This window comes from Anolis sagrei, chromosome 4, assembly GCF_037176765.1.
Source record: "Anolis sagrei isolate rAnoSag1 chromosome 4, rAnoSag1.mat, whole genome shotgun sequence".
Taxonomy (NCBI): Eukaryota; Metazoa; Chordata; class Lepidosauria; order Squamata; family Dactyloidae; genus Anolis; species Anolis sagrei.
In genome coordinates, this window is record NC_090024.1 from 155,656,918 (window position 1) to 155,664,522 (window position 7,605).

Sequence of the window (7,605 nt, forward strand, 5' to 3'; positions counted from 1 at the left end):
TGGCCAACCAACAATGTTCTCTTGAGAGGTCCTTCACCATACTTTTGAGCTTGAAGTTCTTCATTTCAATAGGGTTTGCTATTTTCCTTGGTTTTGTATATCTATGCAAAGTTCATGGACATATCCCCCATTGATATGAAGATTGTACCATATGGGCATTTTAGTACAACATTCAACTACAAATGGGAGTGAAATTCTCATCTAGACCCTTAATTTAATAGGAACAGATCTTTTTAGCATGGAGAGGACTATTTCACCTACCATGGGGAACCTCTCAAAAATAAGAGGTGGCAACTTTAAATTTGAGAACCGTTGTGTTTTAATACACAGTGTTTCAAACCCACTCATTTAACTCCTAAGTACTGACAAGCTTGGGATGTGATGGACAAATTTGTCAATTTCATTGGCTTCAGAATGCTGAAATCTCCAATTCTTTCCTTCCCAAACACGGCTTGGAGTATTACATTCAAGAAGAATGTACACATAATAACACACTGAAGTGATCTTTAAACTGAGTTGAGGTAGGATAATTTAACAGATCCGAAATATGGGTACATGTGCAAATTTTTGTAAATACTTGCCCACCCCAAAAATGAATTACATTTGTCCGCCAACCCCCAAAATAAAGAGACACGAGAATAAAAGACACAACAACCAAATATTTGGGTTCAAATTGGGCAACTTTTATTGAACGTTACCTATTTAACTTCGTAACCTAACTTAAGGGTGTCAGGAACTGGTGTATCCAAGCCCAGGTAGGATCACTACCCGATTCCAAATAAGACTTTTCGGGCGAAGCACCTGGGTTTCCTGGTAATTAAACCTGGACCACCCTTAAGGGAAATGAGTGAGGAGTCTCTCTTAACGTTCTTGCAACCAGACTCCTTCCATTTCAAGGCCATTTAACTTCACTTCACCCTTAAACTAAACTTACAGGTGAGTGTTTAACTTAATGGCCTATCACCCCTTAAGGGAGTGCCTTAGGTGCACACCGACTAAAGGATTTCCCTAGCTATTTTCCATTAACCTATTTATGAGAGAAGCCACCATTCCATCTAGCCCCTAAACAGTATAGGGTAGGCAACCCCCCCCCCCTATGAAATAGGGTGGGAAAAAAATCCTACCCGGTCCCTTAGGCAACCAATAACCATACTGTTAATGGGCGGGAGTGGTGGGTCAGCGATCGGGCACAGAATGAGCCTGAATGGGGGCTGGCCTGCATAAGCAGGCCACGCCCCCTAGACTTCTGGAGGATTCCACTGGAACCCAAACCTCCCTCGTGGGAGGCAGACAAATTGTTTTTCTTCTCCCCATTTCACAGGGAGAGGAAAACTATTCTCATTTGTTGCAAGCTGTGGTGCTTCCCTTAATGCTTTGGCAGCATTTGTGTTTTTTTTTTTTCTACTGTAGGAATGATAATGGGAGGAAGAAATGAGTATGCATGCCATGGGTGAGGGGGTCATAAAAGAACAATAGCCATTGTGCAGATGGGTGTGATAGACACACTTCAGTGGCCATGTTATGCCCTTTCTTTCACAAATAAATAGCTGTTTAGGGTGTGAAGCTAAAATAGAATGAGTCTCTTTCTCTTTTTCTAATCATATTTTCAAAAGTATGTTTTTCTCACAACATCTAGTGTGTCATCTGAGGCATATGGCACTGGGTCATTTAGGTAATGAAATGGCTTACAAGGGTGAATTATTTGTTTATGGGGGGAAAGGATTGTGGATAAGAATAATACACTGGACAATAATGGTGCATTTTTTCTCAGAGATAATCTTTTCCTCATCCATTCAGGGACTGCTTATCCATATATATTTGGTATGTATTTATACGCATGTATGTATGTCTATATGTAGACACACACACACACACCCTCCCCCACACATACATATCAGGTGTATTGGAATGTTTACTATCCATATGGGACTTAAACATTGTTTGCACAAAACCACAATTTTGTTCAATTGTGGAAAATGCTGTATTTGGTACAAAAACATTTTTTTAAAAGAATGATTTCCCCCTCCCCCTTCAAAACCCATTCATGCCCATTCTTTCAATAGAGTGCCCTAGTATGGCCAGAGATCCTTTCTTGTGAGAAAAATGGAGAATACTCTCTTCATCCTAACTGCCATCCAATTAATTTTCTTGACAAAATGACTATCAACCCAATGCCATGGGAGGTAGAATTTGGAAAAGCTTCGTTTTGGGGGAAGAGGGAGCCTTTAAATGTTTATTCCATTGTGGGGAGTGAAAAAAGCCCCATATTTAACTTGGGGGCAGTTGGACCAATGTTAGACTCTCTTGGGTGATTTAAACATGTATAACCAGTCTAAATACCCTTAAGGCGCCAGGTTCTGTCTGATATTGGGAGTAAAGCAGGGTCAGCCCTGGTTAGTGCTTGGATGAAAGACCACCAATTGATACCAGGTGCTATAGACCATATTTCAGAAAAAGGAAGTGGAAAAATCCACCTGTGAGTCTTCCTTGACTAGGAAAAAGTTATGAAGTTGATAGGGTCACCATATGTCAAAAGACAACTTAAAGAGCTTAGGCTAACATATATACCCTTTTTGAGAGACTGTATAAAGAATGTCCAGTGCTAGCATCTGTTTACATAGTATTTACTCCTGGCTGTCCAGTGGTCACAGGGCAGTACGGGGACATGCTGTTCTGCTCTGACCTGTAAGCCACTGATTGACAAGTGTCACTTTCACGCTACAGAACAGTAGCACTGTCATTCTGCATTAATTGCCATGGCTGCATCCTATGGAAACATGGTGTTTGTGGTTAAATTCTGGCTAAGAATTCAAAACATCCCCCCTTTCTGCAAGTTTCATGATTCCATACTGTTTACTCATGACAGTTAAAGTGGAATCCTAGCACAATAATCATGTAGTGTGAGATGACCCCAGGAATGTTACCTATTTAAATAACAACAACAACAACAACAACAACAAAAATAACAGCAACAACAAACAACTCGGGGAGGCTTACAACCAAACAAATGGATACAATAAATGATATGCACAGAAAGTGATAACATAAAAGCAAAATAGCACAGCGATATAAACACAAATAAACAAACAATTTTAAAACATTATAAAACCCCATAAAAACAATATATGATTCCATTTAGGAATAGCCAATCCTATTATTAGAGTATCCAGATTATAATTATAGTTATAATAACTGTTATTGTCTAGTTGGCCAACATCACCCTCCCCTGCTGTAAATATACTCAGCCCTCCATATCTAAAAATTCTGTGGCTTTTGATTCAGGTATTCTCTCCCCCGCCCCCCCCCCCCGGCCCCTCAATTCCCAAAAAAAACCTTGATTTTGCTATTTCATACAAAGGGCACTATTTTAATATATCATTGCACATAATGGCACTTGAGCATCCATGGATGTGGGTATCAGAGGTTAGGGGGGTCCTGGGACCAAACTCCAGTGGATAACAAGGGCTCACTGTATACCATAAACAGACCTTCACTGCAACTTTATGGTATACCAACCTCAAAAAGAATCTCAACCATAGTTTCACAGAAGGATGACCAACTCATTGGCCAAATGTTTAAATGCTACATTTCTTCGGTTTTTAAAGAGCTTTTAAAATTAAAGTATATAAAAACTGGGGACAAGTGTGTGACAAAAATTCCAAATATGGTGGAATTATTTAAAAATTAATTATTTAAATCTTATTAAACACATTTAAATTCCTTGATCATGATCAACTGATAAAATACATTTCCTCAAGTAATTTTACTTGATTAATTATGTATACGTTATATTTAGAGATCAATGAACTCTAAATGTACTCCCACTGATTTTCATTAATATAACATTGTCAATGATATTGATGGTGAATGTTACATATAAAGGAACCCAATTGACTATGATATTGACTGCCCCATTGTGTGCCTTTAATTCCTTTCCCCATTGACCACTGGTTTGCTGCTAAATTTTGCAGTGTCATTTTTGGAAAAAAAATCTGTGGGATATTGGGGAGGGGTGTGCAATGTGCTGAACAAATGGGAAAATGTGTTCGTTGGAGAAATTAAGGCAAGATATAGCTATGTCAGTAATCTGGAGTAAATGTAATAAGGTAAGTGATTTGTTAGGGTGGATGTGGTAGAAGGAGCCTTGGGCTTTCCTGTGCTCATTCTGAGTATACTTAATTATGGTTTAACATGATATCTGAATGAAGGTTTTGTAAGAACGTAAGAGCTTTGCTGGTTCAGATCTGGATTCCACAGAGTATCATCCTTTTTCCAATAATGGCTTTATCACAGCCATGTGAATTATTTGTTTGACTTAATAAGGAACTGTATATACTCACATATATGTCAACTACAGGTAGAAATCAAGGGTCATTCTGCAGAGATGAGAAAACACCAGTGCTGCCACATTGCCATTTCCACCCAAGCATTCAAAAAGGTGAGAAGTGATGCAGCAGTAGATAGTTAGGTGGGTCAGTGCTTTTTAAAGTTTTATTTGAGATGAAGTCAACTCTTGTCTTTCACCACTCTATGCAGAGAAGGGGCTGGTTCCTTACATTACACTACAGTACTCACATTAACTTATGGATAAGTTGATACAGGTGTTTTGGACTGATTTTATGACTACAGCTCATATACAAAAGAATATAGGATGGAATCTATTTTCATTAGAATCATAAACGAAAATGTTAATTTGGATTTATTGTATCAGAAGTGAACCAAGGGTTCAATTGTAATGTATTTTAAAAGACAAAATTTAAAAATTTGGCATACTAAATGTTCTTTGACCAGTAGCTGGCCACTTGGAGTGCCTCTTGTGTAGCTATAATAAGGTCCTCCATTGTGCATGTGGCAGGGCTCAGACTGCATTGTAATAGGTGGTCTGTGGCTTGTTCTTCTCCACATTCTCATGGTGTGGAATCCACTCTGTGGCCCTATTTTCTTAAGGTTGTCTCTGCATCTCATGGTGCCAGAGTGCAGCCAGTTCAGCACCTTCCAAATTGCCCAGTCTTCTGTGTGCCCAGGTGGGAGTCTCTCATTTGGTATCAGCCATGGCTTGAGGTTCCGGGTTTTAGCCTGCCACTTTTGAACTCTCACTTGCTGAGGTGTAGGTCTTAGAAAACTATTTCTTGATTTAAGGTGTTGGTGTGCTGGCTGATATTCAAACAGGGGATGGGATGGAGATGGCACTGCCTTGATCCTTTCATTATTGGCTGCTACTTCCCAACGGATGTCAGGTGGTGCAATAACGGCTAAACAGTATAATTGTTCGTTGTGTAGGGTGTAGACATCATGTGATAATGCGGCAGGTCTCATTAAGAGCCACATCCACTGTTTTAACGTGATGAGATGTGTTCCACACTGGGCATGCATACCCAGCAGCAGAGTAGCAAAGCGTAAGGGCAGATGTCTTCACTATGTCTGGTTGTGATTTCCAGGTGGTGCCAGTTAGCTTTTCTCAGGAGAGGCTATGATTGACGGAGTCATAAACTGATGACAAGTCTATGGAGACAGCTCCTGTAATCTTCTGCCTTTTGAACCATCTTCTATGTGCTGTCGGGTTCAACACTTGTGATGTGCAGCTTTTGCCTTTCCTGAAGCCAGCTTGCTGTGGAATCATACATGGGTCTATTTTTTTCCATAATTCTATGCAAAATAAGTATCTCCAGAACTTTGTAAAGATGGCACAACAAGGAGATTGGTCTACAGTGTTCTCTTGCCGCTTCGTGGTTTGCTTTATTTGGACTCCCTATTTTGCGGTTTCTCCATGGGGGGGGGGGGGGAGCCATGGGGGGGAGAGAAGGAAGGAGGAAGAAGAGGAGGATGGGAGGGGGAGCCAGGTGCTCCTCCTTACCGCCTTCACTTCTCCCCACTCCTTTCTCAGAGGCCTCAGCCCAGCCTGGCAGCACCATCAATGGTGCCTAAGGGGCCTCTGAGGCTGGGAGCAGCAGAGGCGGGGAGAAGGAGGAGGCTCCCCCCTACTCAGCAGCCTCCTCCTCCTCCTTGTCACCTCTGCTACTTCCGGCTTTGGAAGCCTCTTGAGCTCTGTTGACAGCACTGCCAGGCAGGGGCTGAGGCCTCAGCCCAGCCTGGCAGTACTATCAATGCTGCCCAAGGGCCTCCCAGGCAGGAGCAGCAGAGGCAGTGAGCAGGAGGAGGCTCTGCCCGCTCAGTGGCGGCCTCCTCCTCGCCACCTCTGCTACTCCCAGCTACGGAAGCCCCTTAGGCTCCATTGATGGCACTGCCAGGCTGGACTGAGGCCTCAGCCCAGCCTGGCAGTGCCATAACGGCGCCCAAGGGCCTCCTAGGCCAGAGAAGCCAAGGCGGCGAGCAGGAGGAGGCTCCATCCACTTAGAGATGGCCGCCTCCTCCTCCCTGCCGCCTCTGCTACTTCTGGCTTTGGAAGCCCCTTGGGCTCCATTGATGGCACTGCCAGGCTGGGCTGAGGCCTCAGACCAGGCCTCAGCTCAGCCTGGCAGCGCCATCAATGGCGCCCAAGGGCCCTCCAAGGCTGGGAGCAGCAGAGGCAGCGAGGAGGTGGAGGCTGCCCCCAAGTGGGTGGAGTGTCCCTATTTCGCGGATTTTCACTTATCCCAGGGGGGTCCTGGAATGGATAAGTGAGTGAATACTGTGTAGCTTTTTTGGATCTAACAGGATGCAGTTCAGTTGTTCATCAGCTTCAGCAACCAGCAGCTTGCTCTGGGGCCAAGTTCTTAATTTGTTCCATCCATAGATTATCCATTGTTTTGCCATTTTTACATTTATTGAGTGCCATGTCCAATTCAGTAGATTTAAAGGGTTCATGAAGGTTGTTGTTCTCATTATCTGCTTGTCTGACTATTGGTTTCCTTCCTACTTTGGTGGCAAAGTTGGGTTTCCTATTCTTCAGGAGTTGATGTGTTTTCTGATCCTCCTTTATGTTGGCATGGGTATTAGTTTGTGAGGGATTATTGCTCAACCATCTTAGCAGCCTCCACTGTTTATCTCAGATAAACAATGACATCCTAATATGCATAAATATCTTATAGGAAAATAAACGTGAAGAACATATAAAAAACCCAGGCAAATAGCAGCATGAAAGGAACTTTCTGTAGCCATCATCTGCTATTTGTAGTCATTTGTAGCCATCTTCTGCTTTTCAGTCATCATGCATCTGAACAAGGAAGCTCCATTAAGCACTCAGGGCAATAACTGTTCATACATTTATATCCTCCATGAATGAATGTAATTTTCTGTCAAAGCCAGCGGTCATTACCACATCTTGTAGCACTGATTTCCATCCATTAAACCAATATCATCTGAAGAAAAGGAATGTATGTCTTCAGCTTACTTCATTATTGCAAGTGAGAAGACACCATTTCAAAGGTTTTCTTCCTGCTGGTGAGATTATAAGAGATTTTGCCCATTTTAAATGGTTCCCTTCCCCCATTTTGGGACATTTTGAGAAAATGTTGTGCATTTTTTTTTAAAAAGAAAATTCCACATCTCTATCTCTATTCTCATTTCCCAATGAATTACAACACAGGACTTGTCTAAGTAGAGTTGAAAGCAGATGTTATTTTCTGTTCTCCTCCTGGACAACATTCAACTTTATTTGGCATGGAA